The 18,040-nt window shown below is 42.4% G+C and overlaps 1 protein-coding gene across 2 annotated transcripts in view; it reads right to left on the reverse strand.

The window, feature by feature from the left end:
* Nucleotides 1–3,474: 3,474 nt before the first annotated feature.
* The window catches only part of SMPX (small muscle protein X-linked), a 139,031-nt gene continuing 124,465 nt past the window's right edge, over nucleotides 3,475–18,040 (reverse strand). For both annotated transcript variants that reach the window (XM_073616499.1, XM_073616500.1), the window contains one exon: nucleotides 3,475–3,734. The gene's annotated coding sequence lies outside the window, so the exon portion shown is untranslated. The remainder of the gene's footprint in view (nucleotides 3,735–18,040) is intronic.

Consider the following 18,040-nt stretch of genomic DNA (forward strand, 5'->3'; position numbering starts at 1 on the left):
CCCCCTCAGTGCAGACCCTCATCTATCAGTATAGACCCCCCTCTATCACTATAGACCCCAGTGTAGACCCCCCTCCATCAGTGCAGACCTCCCCTCCCTCATTGCAGACCTCCCTCCATCAGTTCACACCCCCCTCAGTACAGACCCCCCTCCATCAGTGTAGGCCCCTCCACAATGCAGACCACCCCCCCTCCATCAGTGCAGACCCCCTCATTGCAGACCACCCCCCTCCATCAGTTCACCCCCCTCAGTACAGACCCCCCTCCATCAGTGCAGACCTCCCCTCCCTCATTGCAGACCCCCCTCCATCAGTTCACACCCCTCTCAGTACAGACCCCCCTCCATCAGTGCAGGCCCCCACAATGCAGACCACCCCCCCTCCATCAGTGCAGACCCCCCCATCAATGCAGACCACCCTCATTGCAGACCACCCCCCTCGATCAGTTCACACCCCCCCTCAGTACAGAACCCCCTCCATCAGTGCAGACCTCCCCTCCCTCATTGCAGACCCCCCTCCATCAGTTCACACCCCTCTCAGTACAGACCCCCCTCCATCAGTGCAGACCACCCCCCATCAGTGCAGAACCCCCATCAATGCAGACCCCTCTCATTGCAGACCACCCCCTCCATCAGTTCACACACCCCCTCAGTACAGACCCCCCTCCATCAGTGCAGACCTCCCCTCCCTTATTGCACACCCCTCCATCAGTTCACACCCCCCCTCAGTACAGCCCCCCCCACAATGCAGACCACCCCCCTCCATCAGTACAGACCCCCATCAATGCAGACTCCCCTCATTGCAGACCACCCCCCCCTCAGTGCAGACCCCCCCATCAATGCAAACCCCCCTCATTGCAGACCACCTCCCTCCATCAGTTCACACCCCCCCTCAGTACAGACCCCCCTTCATCAGTGCAGACCTCCCCTCCCTCATTGCAGACCCCCCTCCATCAGTTCACACCCCCCTCAGTACAGCCCCCCCACAATGCAGACCACCCCCCCTCCATCAGTGCAGACCCCCCATTGCAGACCACCCCCCTCAGTGCAGACCCCCCCATCAATGCAGACCCCACTCAGTGCAGACCCCCCTCCCTCCATCAATGCAGACCCCCCTCAGTGCAGACCACCGTCCCTCAATCACTGCAGACCCCCCTCCCATAGCGTTCCCCCCAGCACACATGTCTATTTGAATAAAAATGTTACAGACCTCAGAACAGCACGGGATAGGCACAGCTGCATGTGTCCCTCGGACTCCTCCTCCTCCCCCTCCGTAAACAGAGAGGAGGGGGAGGCGGCTTCTGTCCGCTCCGCTGTGCACAGCGCTGTGGTGAGGGGTGAGGACTATGCGGCGTGCCATGCCACTGCCCACAGGTGTCACCCCTCTGTCGGGTGTCACCCGGTGCGGCCCCCCCTGGCAACACCTGTGTGTCTCTCATCTAACAGCAGCAGAGACACCGGCATTGTTTGTTTTATTTCCCTCTCCGTGTGTCCTCTCTCACACGGGATGACAGAGGACACACAGCTGATCTTCTCCCCCCTCCCCTCTCTGTGCTCCGCTGGCAGTCAAGTGTGAGGAGAGGAGAGGGGAGATGATCAGCTGTGTGTCCTCGGTCATCCCGTGCGAGAGAGGACACACGGAGAGGCAAATAAAACAAACAATGCCGGTGTCTCTGCTGCTGTTAGATGAGAGACACGCTCAGTGACCTGTGAAGAGCAACCCCGCTGGGCACCCCCACAGTGGCGGAATGCCGGGCCCCGTCGCAAGTGCGACTGTTGCGACCCCAGTAATACCGCCACTGTCTTTTGGGCTTCTTTGAGCGATTTTTAAGTAAAATAAAATTCTACTTTGGTAGATCCCCAAGTGTAGTAAGGCTCCAATGTTTATTCAGTTTAGGGGAGTAGGCACAATTACCTTGTTCCTAACTTCTGCAGGCTTCTTTCATGCTGAATGACTGTTCCATCAAGTCACTCCTCTTTTCCAGTTAGGAGCCCACCCCCCAAGTCAAAAGTGTTCCTGCATTGTGTGTAAAAGATGTGAGTGCCTGTCCATATTCCAGAACTGAAGTAGGATTGGAGGAGAGTGATCTCCACAGGCAGTGCTGCGGCATGATCTGTGATCCACTGGACACAGCAGATGACAAATCAGTGTACCAGGCAGCTGCGGGTATCATGTGATCGTTGTGACCAATCACAGCAGATCATATGGCAATTGTACACAATTGGTCACAGTGATATCTGTGGCCAATCACAGCTTCACAATAGTACACACTGGATGAATGGATGTCATTCATAAAAAATGGTTGCTTATGACAGTAAAATTCACTGTTAAAAGCAATCATACTGTTTAAAAAAAACACTGATCACCACCCCAGAGTAGTAGTTACTATGGTAACACTGTATTGCTCTGATCACAGTATGTAAAAACAAATCAAAAAAAGAAACACAATTGTTAGGAAAAAATGTTTACTTTTTTTTTAAATTGACTTTTTTAATTTATTATTTATTATTATTTTATTTTCTTACATACTTTTATCAGTCAGTGTCCCTGACCGCCACACCAGTTATACGATGACACTGTATTGCACTGATAACAGTATGTAAAAAAAAATAATGTTTAATTTCTTAATTTTCCCAAAAAATTGTGACAAAAAATTACAACTTCAAAAACTCACCATGCCCTTTACTAAATACATTGGACTGTCTAATTTCCATAAAGGAATAATTTGGGGAGGGCTTGTACTGTCCCGGCATATTCGGGCCTCAAGAAATGCGATAGGCAGTCAGTACATCAGGACTGATTGATTTTCAAATATAAATACCATAGTTTGTAGACTCTATAACTTTCACACAGACTAAATAATATACAATTTGGGCTATTTACAATTGTAGCAGTATACATTTTGGCCTAAGATTATGAAGAGAAATCATTTCTCTGCAAAAAAAAAATTAGAAACGGAGAAAAACGCTCTTTTAAATCAGAATTGTCATCATTTTTTCATTTATTTAGCAAAAAATAAAGAACCCAGAGGTGATTAAATACCACCAAAAGAAAGCTATATTTGTGTGAAGTAATTTGTGTAAAATTTTACTGTCACTGAATGGTATATGTCAATTAAAAAGGGTGAAACTGTTCGGTATTGACGTGGTTAAAATAGGGTGTTTTTTTGTCGTATGCTGACCAGAGTTTTTTTTCATGGATAACAACTGATATAAAAAAAAGTGAAAATGCAAAAATCAAGAAAAAAAATCAAGAAGGTACTAAAAAAAATTGATTTTTTTTTCAAGGTGGTGTTCTCTAACATACACCAAAAATTGGGGCACTGTCTGCCTTTTTTTGCATAGGTACAAATACATTATTAGAAAGATTGTACAAAAATTTCCATTCATTAATAATGCTGAATATTGTAACTGTGTTTTCCTAAGAAGTCAACAATGTAACAGAGTTGATTTATTTCATTAGAACTCCTTAAAACATTTTTAAATTATATATATTTTAATTTAAGCTTATAGTTTCTTTACAGTCATTTTTAAAAACTGGATAGATTCCAAATTTTAAATATATCGTCAATACTTTTTTTATTAAGAATAATTAAAACAAAAGTACAAATAAGTTATTTGCTGCAATATGGAAGAACACGGCATATAGGAATTTTTCAGTCTTTGTACAAATACAAAAAAATCCATTGGTTCACTTTTCTCTATGCATGTTCCTTCACCAGAGATCAATCTTGTATCTGTAAATATAAAAAGATATTATGTTAAAGTAGAACATTAGTCAGAATCTTAAGTCCTGATAGATTACTTTAGGCTGGTGCCTTTTGCAAGTATAGCTATGTAAAACATTAAAAATAGGTGTCTACACTGTTAAAAATTTTGTGAAGACCTGACTCAATCTCTTCTGCACATCCTAAGTTGCTTTCTATTCTCAGCATTGTGCCTAAAATCAGAGCCACTAGAGAGTGAGACAGATCAGCTAAAAGCTTTAAGATTTACTGTTGCTGAAGAGGGAACAAAGCAACAGGAATGACACAGACTGTGTGTAGAGATCACAGACTAGGAGGGAAGAAAAGAAGAGCAGGAGAGGTCACAGGACAAACTCTGCTGCCAGGTAGACACATAAGGGTTAAACTTGCAAGGATAGTGTTTTGTCTCCCTGATATTATTTCTTTTATACCTATTTGGCAGCCTGTGAACTTCAACACTGTAAAGCTTCTGTCAGCCTTCCTCTCTAGTTCAGACATATGATCAAGGCTGGAAATGTACATATTTTAATTACAGAAAGTGGCACATAATTTACTAGTAGCAATCATTGTGTTTACAGCCCACACTCCCCACCAGTAGAACACAATAGCACTGTGGGAGGCATTCCCCCATCAATGAGGGAATTGGGCGATTTTCTTTCTTTCCACCTAAGTAATCTATGGTCTGCTTCAAGAGAAGGGAAGAGTTTTTAATAAGAAAGAGACTGATATGGTCTTCAACAAAATGGCAGGCTCCAGCAAGAAGAAACAGGAGCAAAGCTGGAAGCAATTTACAGCATACACTAATTGTGGTAGCATAATTATTAACGTGGAATGTATGTGCTTTGCTAAAGAACATTATTTGTTATTAAACTGTTATGGGTAAAGTTCCACTTTAAGTTTACTTATATGCTTAATCTAATACTTAATGCAATGTAATAAACAATGTAAGCCACTTAAAACAGTCCTATTCACCAGTGTTAACATACAGTTAAATTAATATAAATATTGAGATAAAGAGTATTAGAAGCTCCGAAATATATAGCTTTTTTAGAGAAAACACTTTTCTTGTACCCTGCAGTTCTGCTTACATAACAAAAAGCCTCTGAATTTAGTCATGTGATTTCCACTGTAAGTGAGTATCAGCTGATCCAGGCTTTTGGTCATGTGATCTCTTCTGAACCAGGAGGCTTAGCTAGAAAATACACCGTGCACATATTTTATCTTTCTAGAGAACCAATTTAACTAATAGAACAGCAAATGACCGTTCTCTTTTTACCTGTCATTCTCATATTGATTTTGCAACTTGCAATTTATTGAATAAAGATTTTCTCGGTACCTGTAAAAATCATGGCCAAGTCCCCGAGAGTAAAATATGTTTTCTATTTCTTTTCTTTAACATAAGCTGCAAGGAATTAGACTACATCAAACTAAATGACCACTTTATAAAGTTTTAAGAACTTGATGCAATGAATTTGTAGAGTATGACTTTGTTAATTCCGATAATAGCAATGCAATGGCATTTAAATAAGCAAGGGAATAGGTCTTTAGTAACAGTCACCAATAACAAAGAAACACATGGCTCTTGGAATACTGATTAGCTTCACGAGCAACATTCCTGCTGTATGAGTTAGCAGCTGCTTATACATGGCATGTCAATCAGTATTAATGCCATTTTCAAGGCTTTGTTTATCAATATGTTTGGAAAAACTGCTTTTGTTTCCATTAGCAACCAATTAGTTGCCATATTTACAGTAGTAAAATTTATAGCATGTAAAAGCGAAGGTGACTTGCTGCCATGGGGCACCAAGGGCAAATTTTCTTTTCAACACACTCACAGAGTCCCTCAGTTTGTTTCTACTGTAAGACCACATAATAATAAAGATTACTATTAATTAATGAGTATTCCAAAAAAAAGTTTGACCATGTGGACCAATCACTGTAGGTTGTAACTGCATTATTGTTACAATGTATTTACGGGCTCTTTAATGTGCTGAACAAAAGGGTACCCTTAATTTGCACATGACGTCAGCAGTAAAATTAAAAGAAAAAATAAATAAAATTATTATTATAATTATTATACAGGATTTATATAGCGCCGACAGTTTACACAGCGCTTTACAACATTAGGGCAGACAGTACAATTACAATACAATTTAATACAGGGAGGAATCAGAGAGCCCTGCTCATTACAGCTTACAATCTAGGAGGGAGGGTCAGGTTATACAAAAGGGTAATAGCTGTGGGGGATGATCTAATGGAGAAAATAGTGCAGTTGTTAGATGGAGGCAGGATAAGCTTCTCTGAAGAGGAAAGTTTTCAGGGATCGCCTAAAAGTGGATACATTTGGAGACAGTCTGACAGATTGGGGTAGGGAATTCCAGAGGATGGGCGAGGCTCGGGAGAAGTCCTGGAGGTGGATATGGGAGGAGGTGATGAGGGAGCTAGAGAGCAGGAGGTCTTGGGAGGAACAAAGAAGGCGATTAGGTTGGTATTTTGAGACTAGGCTAGTGATGTAGCTGGGGGCAGAGTTGTGGATGGCTTTTTAACTTATTGTTAGTATTTTGAATTTAATTTGTTGGGCGAGTGGCAGCCAATGGAGGGATTGGCAGAGAGGGGTAGCAGACACTGAGTGGTTTGTAATGTAGACGAGTCTGGCAGTAGCATTTATGATGGACTGAAGGGGGGATAGTCTATGTAAAGGTAAGCCAATGAGGAGGGAGTTGCAGTAGTCAAGGCGAGAGATAACCAGGGCGTGAATCAGGAGCTTTGTAGTTTCATTGGTTAGAAACGGACGTAGTTTAGAGATGTTGTGGAGGTTGAGGCGGCAAGCTTTGGAAAGTGATTGGATGTGGGGCCTAAAGGAGAGTTCAGAGTCCAGGATAACACCTAGCACCCTGACATGTGGGGATGGGTGGATGGTTGTGCCATTGCTCTTGACAGATAAGTCAGGGGAAGAGGCACGTGGGGGAGGAAATATTATAAGCTTGGTTTTGGACATGTTGAGTTTGAGGAAGTGGTGTGACATCCATACAGATATGTCTGTTAGTAAGTTAGTGATGCGTGAGGAGACTGATGATGTGAGTTATTTGGGTGGTGGAGAGATAGATTTGTGTGTCGTCAGTGTAGAAATGATATTGAAAGCTGTGAGAGGCTGACCCAGGGAAGAGGTGTACATTGAAAATAAAAGAGGCCCAAGAACAGAACCTTGGGGGACCCCGATGGAGAAGGGAAGAGGAGTGGAGGAAGTAGAATTGTAAGTGACACTGAAGGTGCATTGGGATAGGTAGGATGAGAGCCACTGAAGAGCGCAGTCACGGAGACCGAGGGAGAAAAGTTTTTTGAGGAGGAGAGGGTGGTCAACCGTGTCAAAGGCAGCTGAAAGGTCCAGAAGTAGGAGTACGAAATAGCGTCCATTGGTTTTTGCAGTTAGTAGGTCATTTGTGAGTTTTAAAAGAGCAGTTTCTGTGGAGTGTTGAGGGCGAAATCCAGATTGAAGGGGATCAAGAAGGTTATTCTTAATGAGGTGGTCACTCAGTTGGTTGTAAACCAGGCATTCAAGGAGTTTAGAGGAAAAGGGGAGCAAGGAGATAGGGCATAGGTTGTTAAGATTGGTAGGGTCCAAGGACGGCTTTTTAAGTATGGGGGTGACCAGTGCATGTTTTAGAGCATTGGGGAAGATGCCAGAGGTGAGGGAGAGATTTAGGATGTGGGTTAGAGAGTGTAGGATGGAGTCAGAGGGTGACCGTACCATTTGAGAGGGAATAGGGTCCAGGGGATAGGTGGTTAGGTGGGCGATAGAAAAGAGTTTAGCAACTTCGTCTGTAGTAGCAGATTTGAATAAGGGGAGTGTCAGTTGTACCTGTTGACATGGGGTCTTAACTACAGATACCTGTAGAGTGGAGATTTCATCATGGATTGTATTAATCTTATTTAGTGATTAGTGATTTCCTGGGCAGTGAGAGAGTCAGTGGGTGGAGGCGGTGGAGAATGAAGTAGAGAGTTGAAGGTACAGAAGAGTTTACAGGGACTGGATGAGAAGGTGTTAAAAAGAGTTGTAAAATAGGTCTGCTTGGCAGTGTGGAGGAAAGAATAGTATTTTTGGAGGGCAGATTTGTATTGGTTGAAGTCTTTGAGAGCCTTAGTCTTGTGCCACAGATGCTCAAGAGCGCGACTACGTTTTTTTAGAATTTTAGTGACACATGTTTGCCAGGGTTGTAGCGATCGAGGCCTGATTCTGCGTGTAGTGAGGGGAGCGAGCTTGTCCAGGGTGGAGGACAGGGATTTATTGTAGATGGACGTGGCTTGGTTGGGGCAGGACAGGGAGGTGGTCAGTAGCAGAATAGAGGAGAGAGGAGTTGAAGTTGTGAAAGTTTCTATGGGTGATGGTTAGGCGATTGGAGGGAAAGGTGGTGGAAGACGGAGGGAGAGAGAAACTAATAAGGTGGTGGTCGGAGGGAGGAAAAGGATTGTTTGAGAAGTTGCATGGAGTGCATAGGTAGGAGAATACAAGGTCAAGGGTGTTGCCATCAGAGTGAGTAGAAGCCTGCACCCATTGCTTCAGGTCAAATGAAGAGGTTAGATTAAGAAGCTTAGAAGTAGCAGGAGTGTTTGTATTAGCAGGGATGTTTAAATCACCGAGAAGGATTGTGGGAATTTCCGAAGAGAGAAAGTAGCCAGGCAGAAAACTCATCAAGGAAAGTCAATAATGCTCCAGGGGGCCGGAAGATCACAGCAATTCTTAGGGAAGTTGGAGAGAATAGACGTATACAGTGGGCTTCAAATGATGAGAGGGAAAAAGAGGGAGGAGAGTGAATAACCTGGAAGGTGCTCTGGGGGATAGGAGGAATCCCACTCCACCTCCCTTGCGTCCATTAGGCCTAGGGGAGTGAGTCCAGTGAAGGCCACCCTGGGATAGGGAAGCAGGAGAAGGGGTGACAGATTTGTGGAGCCAGGTTTCGGTGACAGCAGGTAGATTAAAGGAATTTGTGACAAAGAGGTCATAAACAGCATTGAGTTTGTTGCAGACAGAGCGGGCATTCCAGAGGGCACAGGAGAAGGGGAGGCTGGCATGGTAAGAGGAGGAATGGAGACCAAATTGCGTAGATTGCGACTACTGCCAGAGGGTGTAGGATGATGGTGATGGGTGTGTTGGGTACGGTTAAATAAGGGAGGCCCAGGGTTTGTGGAAATATAAAATGTGTTCCTATTTAAATGTGTCCAACCAAAGCTGTTCAAGATACAGCAGGAAAGGGATGGAAACCTTGTCAGGTTTTCACTGCTATCTGGGACTTGGTTATAGAGAATTGTGATGATAATGCACACTGGGCACCCTACAAAGCTGTGTGAGAGGGCCAGGGCGAGTTGATCTCCATAACCTTTTAACTTAAATTTTATTTCCACAAGGGTCTGGTATTTCAAGGGACCTGCTATCTCAATTGAGGCAGATAACTAATAAACAGGGATTTGCTAAAGCTGGAAATAACTAATGGATTGCTTTAGCAGGAAATCTGGACAGAACATTGCAGTATGTTAGAGTTTGCTTATCATCTCAATGTCTGTTAACAATAAGCATCCACAAAGGTTATCGGCACTTCCCACTGAGGAAATTAGAAGTAGCTCATTGTAAAACTGTAAAACATTTTAGTTTTGTCATGCTATGATCTACAGGGTATTTAAACCCATTAGGAGTAAATGGCATGCAATAAAATGTCTTATCCAGGGCTAATTGATATCATAAAAGCCATATGGGCCTGATTTCTGCTGACAGGTATCCTATTTGATTGGCAAAAGACTCCTTCTCCAACTCATAGTTTCAAAATCTACACATAATTTAAAAAACTGTAGCTAAGGGCATGACAGCTGAATGATCATAAAGGCTGAAACATTCTTTGGCCACTCCTCAGACCTTCTCATTGGTAAGATAATTTCTGTCAAAACCCTCCTCAGGGACCAGAAGAGAGAGACTGTTTAGTAGCTTAGAGCTCTCTTTTACCAAACAAGGAACATCAGCCAAGATCTAAGAGAGCTATTGATCCATCTTGTTTATTGACTGGACTCTGATGAACTCACCAAACCAGACTTTTTTAAGTATTTTCACTCTTTTTCTGTTGCCTTATTGTCTCTTTTTCCTTTGTAATATTCCTTTTATGTAAGTATTTTGCTTGTACTGTGTTACCTTTCTGTTATTAACCTTTTCACGCCAGCGCCTCCTGGCCCTATTAGAGGTTGATGATGCCAGGAGGCAGGGCTTAAGAGCACGTGACTGGCTGTCACGTTGGTCATGTTATCCGAAAACTTTGGGTTAGGCATCTGTGTCCGGAGCGCGCAACAGACAATTATTATAAGTCATAATTGCTAGTGTAAATGGTTGATAGTTTACGATAATAATATCTTGTGGCAGTGATTGATTTGGGGTATAAAGGGTTAGTTCCTTTGTCAAGCAAACCCAGTGACGATAGCTCTCAGTCTGCTGGCAATTGAGCGTGGTGCGAGATAGACTAGCTACTTGTCACAAGTTGATGAAGGAGTCTGACACTGCATCTGCATCAAGATAGACCTCCAATTATATCCTGTTGATAACCTTTTACCATACAGGAAGTAAAGGTAACTCTCTAAGTGAAACACAGACAGAAATAAATATACTATTTTTTAGTAGAGTAGATGAAGACTATTAACATCTGCCAGATTGTTATTTCTGTCTTTGTCCCTGTTGTAGTATTTTTCCACACTTCCTCTCTTGTTAACCATTGTCAGCAGGACAGGAAGTTAGGGAAAATGTCTCCAACAGAGTTCAGGATAAAAGCAGGACAGAAAGCTTGGGAAAATCTCTCTAATGGAGTGTGGCACTGGCACAGGCAGTAGTTCTTCCATTAACAATTTTGATATCAGAGCTGTTTTTGCTTTTTTTGCACATGTTTCAAAAATAATTTTAGCAAAACACAACAAGAGGAAAGCGCTGAATCCTGGCAGAGTCATAACACAATTCTCCAATGGATAGAAAATGTATGTTTATTATAAATAAATCCAAGGCATACAGATGTCCAGGAACATCCCTTAAAAATCAATGTTAGCCCAGGGGGATTACCTGGAGGAGGAGACCATATAAGTGACAGAAGGAGTCCAGGGAAACCACAGGAAAACTGTCTGGGCTGGTGGGATGAAACACACTGCAGGACTCCAAGGGAGGTCGTGATCTGGCAGGATGGGTCCAAGAAACTGGGATGGAGGTCCTGCAAACAGGGGGCTAGCATTGCTTTTTAAGGGATGTTCCTGGACATCTGTATGCCTTGGATTTATTTATAATAAACAGACATTTTCTATCCATTGGAGAATTGTGTTATGACTCTGCCAGGATTCAGCGCTTTCCTCTTGTTGTGTTTCTCTACTGTCCTCATTGGTCTATGAGCTTTTGGAATAGCAGCGATCCCCAAGCAGACTCCCTATTGGCCCCAGTTGGGTTGTGAATTATACGCCTGGGCCACTGTGTGCAAAAAATTATTTCGGGCCTGAAGATTATTTAAAATCCCCAAACATTATACATATTTTGAAAGCAGACACCCGAGACAATAAAATAGTGGTAGTTTAAATTTTTTATTGTTCAGTAAAAAATTTAAACTATTTTATTTTAGGACACATAATCAATATACAGTAAAACCTTGGATTGCGAGTAACTTGGTCTGCGAGTGTTTTTCTAGATGAGCAAAATGTTGTTATAAATTTTGATTTGATAAACGAGCGATGTCTTGATATACGAGTAGCGTCATGTCACAAAAGTATAAAAGTGAAGAGAGGCACCTTTAAATGTAGCAATATAGTAACATTTAATGAAGGTACAACATTTAGCAACTCACATGGTTGATGATTAATACAGGCACATCTAAGTATGCAGGCATCCGGGGTAAAGCTGTCCACATAGACCGTCCTCAGCACTGCCACAGCCATCAACGTCATCCCTCCCACACTGCACTCCACAAGCGTTTCAAGCCTTGCCATCAGATCGCTCTACTGAAGGAGAGTCTTCCTAGTCACCATTGACTGACAATATTGAGATTCAGCGGTGCGGAGGATGGTCTATGTGGACAGCTTTACCCCGGATGCCTGCATACTTATATGTGCCTGTTTTAATCATCAACCATGTGAGTTGCTAAATGTTGTACCTTCATTAAATGTAACCATATTGCTACACTTAGAGGCGTCTCTCTTCTCTTTTATACTCTGTAGCTCCTGCTGGATTTTGCTTCTAATCCCCTTGTGGAGGCTGCCATTTGTGGATGGACATTTTATGGTTACACAACCTATCACATTGCTATAATTTTTTTATATGGACTATAAACTGAAGTACTTACGAATAAATGGTTGTGGAACTAATCATCTGAGTTTCCATTATTTCTTATGGGGAAATTTGCTTTGATATACGAGTGCTTTGGATTACAAGCATGTTTAAAAAAATAAAAACAATGAGGTTGCACCTAGTAAGTTGATACCCAACATGTTAACTCTTAAAACTGTGTGCACCCGTGAAACAGTGACAAACTTTGGTACCCTATATTTTCCATAGACAACAATTTAACAGACTCTCTAAAAGCCTAAAATTCGATGGGTACACAGAGCCTGAGAAACATGATGTGGTAGGGTAGGCCGTTACCTAGGTGTGTGGAAGCAACAGTCGGCTTGTCAGACTTACACACACTCCCCGCAGCTGCAGTAGTGTGTGTAAAACCCCCGCCGTCACTAACATTAGACATAATGTTCAAGATCCGCCTGTCAGTTTTTTCATGTGAATCTGAACAGTCACTCCATACAGCTCTATGGAGCGTCGGATGTCAGCGGTGACATGTCCGCTGACATCCGATCCAATCCGCAAAATCCAGATGGATGGATGTCGTATTTTCCATCCTCCTGGCGGATCGGATGAAAACGGACAGGTGGTCCGTAATCATCCGATCCCTCCATAGGGGAGAGCGGACTCTCTGACAGGTCCATCCCTGCACAGAGTGCAGAGACGGACTTGTCATCCGCCGGCTCAGCGAGCCCCGTGTGAAAGGAGCCTTAAAGTATTATTTTGGGATAATAGCCTGTCCCAAACGATAGAACTCCTGCCAGGTTCTTACTGCTGTATATGTCCCTGTTATGGAGATTTGCTCTCTATATTTGTCCTGGTGACAACTGTTACTAGGACTGGAAGGGAGGAAAGTGAGTTGTCACCCAAAAGAGAATAGAGGGAAAATTTTCCAATGAGGGTACATGCTGTAATGGCAGCTGGCTAAGATTGGATTCGTTTACTTCCTGTTGTGCATACAGGGCAGAATGTGAAGAGAAATTTTTTCCAATAGAACACAGATTGCCAAAAACACAATAGAGGGTTTTTATTCATCCCCTACTGTATTTAAAGTGGATGTAAACCCCATGTTCAACATTTAGAGATACATACACCATGTGTTAGCCCTTTCTTTAAAGATCAAAAGTACATTAATTGTACCTGCATTTTCTCGTTCCTGTGCCTGTCACAGCCCTCTGAAAGACACCAGTCTGTGGGCGGGCGTGTCTACAGGCCGGAGCTCGGTAGGCGGAGTCCTCACATCTGTACACTCCCCCTTTCCCCTGGCAATCACACTAGCTCAGCTTGAATGCCGAGCTGAAGTCTGTAACTCAGTTATCCTCATAAATACCGGGCAGCATTTGAGGCTAAGGGGGATGCAAACGTTCATAGCAGGAGAGCAAATGTCAATAATCAATACAAGGACACTGCTTATCTGTGCTTCTCTCTGAGGAGGAGGGGGGAGACATCACTGTCATCACTATCAACAGAGCCAAGCAGATTTAATAGATTTAACCCCACAGCTGCCAGGGAGAAAGCCGAGCAGGAGGATAAAATTAACCCCTCAATGGCTGGGCACTTTTACTTTAATGCCCTACTTTCAAGTAGTAGTTACACTGTAAAAGTGCCCAGCCATTGAGGGGTTAATTGTATCCTACTAACTTACTAACTGACATATCAGCATGGATGTTGCACCACTTCCTTAAACTAAATCTCTCTAAAACTGAGCTATTAATATTCCCCCCCCGCCCGTGGCCCCCTCCATGACTTTTCCATCAAAATCAACAATGCAACCATTAGTCCCTCCCCTCATGCCAGGGTACTAGGTGTAATCCTAGACTCTGACTTGTCATTTCAGCCTCAAATCCAATCGTTGTCAAAAGTTTGTAGAATTCACCTCCGTAACATCTCTAAAATTCGCCCCTTTTTAACAAGTGAAACCACCAAGCTCCTTATTCACTCCCTCGTTATTTCTCGCCTTGACTATTACAAATCCCTTCTCATTGGCCTGCCTCTCAATAGGCTATCCCCTCTTCAGTCTATCATGAATGCTGCTGCCAGACTTATCCACCTTACCTCAGTGTCTGCCAACCCTCTCCTCCAATCCCTACACTGGCTCCCAATCATCCAGCGAATTAAATTCAAAATACTAACCACAACATACAAAGCCATTCTCAACTCTGCCCCGAGCTACATCACTAATCTTGTCCACAAATATCACCCAAATCGACCTCTCCGCTCCTCTCAAGACCTCCTACTCTCAAGTTCTGTCATCTCCTCCTCCCATGCTCATCTCCAGGATTTCTCCAGAGCCTCTCCCATCCTCTGGAACTCGCTACCTCCATCTATCCGGCTATCCCCTACTCTTACTACCTTCAGGCGATCCCTGAAAACTCATCTCTTCAGGAAAGCCTATCCCCTCTCCAACTAATCTCCTACCACTTCCACCAGCTCATTCCACACAGTTACAACCTTTTGTACCACCTGCCCCACCCTATTAGATTGTAAGCTCTTCTGAGCAGGGCCCTCTTAATCCTCTTGTATTTTATTGTATTATAACTGTATTGTCTCCCTTTTATATTGTAAAGCGCTGCGTAACCTGTTGGCGCTATATAAATCCTCTATAATAATAATAATAATAATATCCTCCTGCTGGGCTCTCTCCCTGGCAGCTGTGGGGTTAAATCTGTGTGAAGCTGTTTGGCTCTGTTGATAATGATGACAGTGATGTCTCCCCCCTCCTTCTCCTCTACCTCAGTTAGCAGAGATAAGCACATCAGTCTCTCTCCAGGCTGGAGGTCTTTTGAGAGAGATCTGTGATTGGCTGTGCGACGCAGCCTTAAAGGGCAATCAGGGGAGAATAAAAACTCCTCCTATAAGCTTTAACCAGACACTGATAGTCACAAAGCTGCTATATACTGCTGAGGAGAAAAGGCATTTAGCCATTTATATTTACTAAAACGATTGCATTTCCATGTTCTGTGTACTGTGGGAGACCAGATATAATGAATGCAGGGTCCTGGGTTCTGTACCACTTTAAATAGACCCATATCAGAAAATGTAATTGGTATACAAGTACAATTTATTGACCTGATTAACCAAGGTCATTATATAAAAAATAGTTGTTCTGTAGGCAGAAAGCGTATTAACATCTGGAATGTATACATTCTAAGTTAACTGTATGGAAATTAGTAACATATATTTTGTTTTTAAATTTGAAAAGAGTCAATCTTTTTATTAATATTGTAGGGTGTGTGTTGGCTTCCATTTTCAAAAATATAACCCATAAACTCCCCAGTCCCAATGAGAATGTGGGTCTCTCTGGATAACACTTGTAGTTATAGAGTCCGACCAAACACTCATGTAAGCATTGTAAGTCAGAATCTTTGCAATCAGAAACCTGTAAAGATGGCATCTTTTTCCTGTCTGCACAAACTCCACTCAACCTTATCTTATCTTTCCTTTAGTTATATAGATGTATGCCAAGATCATGTTTACTTGTGTGCATCCTGCAAAACTTTTAACTGGAGTTAGAGAAAATTAGGTCAAATTAGTTTTTCTCAAATATTTTTCTCTTCCCTCCTAATTAAAACCTTTAGAATAACATACATGTATCCAACTATGCTATCAAACTAAAGCCCCTTCTGTTTGAACAACTAGTTGGGATAGGCTATGCAGACAAACAGTCATAAAGTGTAAAACAGACACATCTTTGAAATGAGAAAAAGTTTTGCTGTTATGGAAAGTAAGGAGAAAGGCTCTGGGACTAAAATGGTCAAGCAGCGGTTGGAAATGATCAGACTGCTAAAATGTGTTTGCCACCACCAACCTGCTTCTAGAGGCCCAATTATAAAGGTGCTAAGTGGTTTTCCTATCATTACACTTTATACTACGTATGCTGACTTCTCAGATAGTTTGCTCCCCTTGTGACCACCTTAAAACTTGGCTTAAGAGGTATTTTTCTAAAGCTTGACAAACTTTTCCATAATTTAAAAATAAGATGTCAGCTTTCCTGTGTTTTTCCAAGCCTGTAGACTTTACCTTACACATTAGTCTCGTGTGGGGAACTGTGTCAAACACTTTTGCAAAATCCAAGTATACCACGTCAACAGCCACCCCTCTGTCCAAGGTTTTACTTACCTCCTCAAAAAAGAAATCAGATTTGTTTGACAACTTCTGTCTTTCATGAATCCATGCTGTCTGTTACTTATTTTTATTTTTTTTACAGCAAGAACTCATCTATGTGATCTTTTATTAAACTCTCCAGTCTATTCACAATTATACAATATGTGGATCCAAATACAGAGAAAGACAAACATAATTTGTCTGGCAAGCTCACTGTATTACATATTACAAAATATTTAAAGTGGAAGGCAAGTCAAGACCTAACTATGGCTAAATCTACTGCCACCCTCATTCTATGCCTATTTTATTTACCCTGTAAAAGAAAAGATTTGTATATGGTCACATGATCTCTCCAGCTTCAGCTTCAGTGTTGGTGAGAGATCGCTGACAGCGGCTACAGAGCCTGTGTGATGACATCACCCATAGGATTACTATGGGGCAGCTGTTGTCAGCTGTCCCTCTTCTACACTGAAAAGGGCGCTGGGACCAGATTATGTGACTTGACCAGTGTGACTTCAGAATAGGTAAGTATAAGCATCTTTCTTTTTACAGTGTAGATAGAATAAGCTTAGAATGGGAGTGGGAGTAGATTTAAGCTTTGTTAGATTTTGACTTGTCTTCCATTGTAACAAACTTCTACAGTTATTTTTTAATGAGAAATATCAAATAATGTTGTAGACATGCAACCATCAATGTGACACTGAAATGGTTTTGCATGTCCACCATGGAACGTGTGCCTTATATTGCTGACCCCTGCTATAAAGTGTAACTTGAGGGACAGCTCTAAGTCTGCTGGGGCTGCTGACATTACATCCAAGATGGTGGTGTTTAGCAGACATTTCACGACTTTTGGATGTCTATACAAGGGAAGCTTGACTAATAAATAATATGCCTAATAGGCATTAATGCACAAATTATCTCTTTGAAATGGTCTGACAACAGGGTCTCTTAACCACTTCAGCCCCGGAAGATTTGGCTGCTCAATGACCAGGCCATTTTTTGCTGTTCGGCACTGCGTCGCTTTAACTGACAATTGTGCGGTCATGCAATGCTGTACCCAAACAAAATTGACGCCCTTTTTTTCCACACAAATAGAGCTTTCTTTTGGTGGTATTTGATCACCTCTGCGGTTTTTATTTTTTGCGCTATGAACAAAAGAAGAGCGCCAGTTTTGAAAAAAACACAATATCTTTTACTTTTTGCTATAATAAATATCCTACATTTTTTATCAAAAAAACTAATTTTTTTCTCAGTTTAGGCCGATATGTATTCTTCTACATATTTTTGGTAAAAAAAAAAATTGCAATAAGCGTATATTGATTGGTTTGCACAAAAGTTATATCGTCTACAAAATATGGGATGTATTTATAGCATTTTTATTATTATTATTTTTACTAGTAATGGCAGCGATCTGCAATTTTTATTGGGACTGTGACATTATGGCGGACACATCAGACACTTTTGACACATTTTTGAAACCATTGACAATTATACAGCGATCAGTGCTATAAAAATGCACTGATTATTGTGTAAATGTCACTGGCAGGGAAGGAGTTAACACTAGGGAGCGATCAAGGGGTTAACTGTGTTCCCTATGTGTGTTTCTAACTGTGGGGGGATGGGACTGTCTAGGAGGAGAGAGAGATCTGTCTCCTCTCCCCTGAAAGAACCGGGATCTGTGTGTTTACACACACAGATCCCGGTTCTCGTTCTGTCATGAGTGATCGTGGGAGCCCGGCGGTCATCAAGATCGCCGGGCACTCACATCGGCTCTGGGCACACGCTGCAGGCACCCCTAGTGGCCAAAAGAAAAAGTGACGTAAGGTAACATTGATTTGCCCAGCCGAGCCAATCT

Source organism: Aquarana catesbeiana, linkage group LG02 (genome assembly GCF_042186555.1).
Source record: "Aquarana catesbeiana isolate 2022-GZ linkage group LG02, ASM4218655v1, whole genome shotgun sequence".
Taxonomy (NCBI): domain Eukaryota; kingdom Metazoa; phylum Chordata; class Amphibia; order Anura; family Ranidae; genus Aquarana; species Aquarana catesbeiana.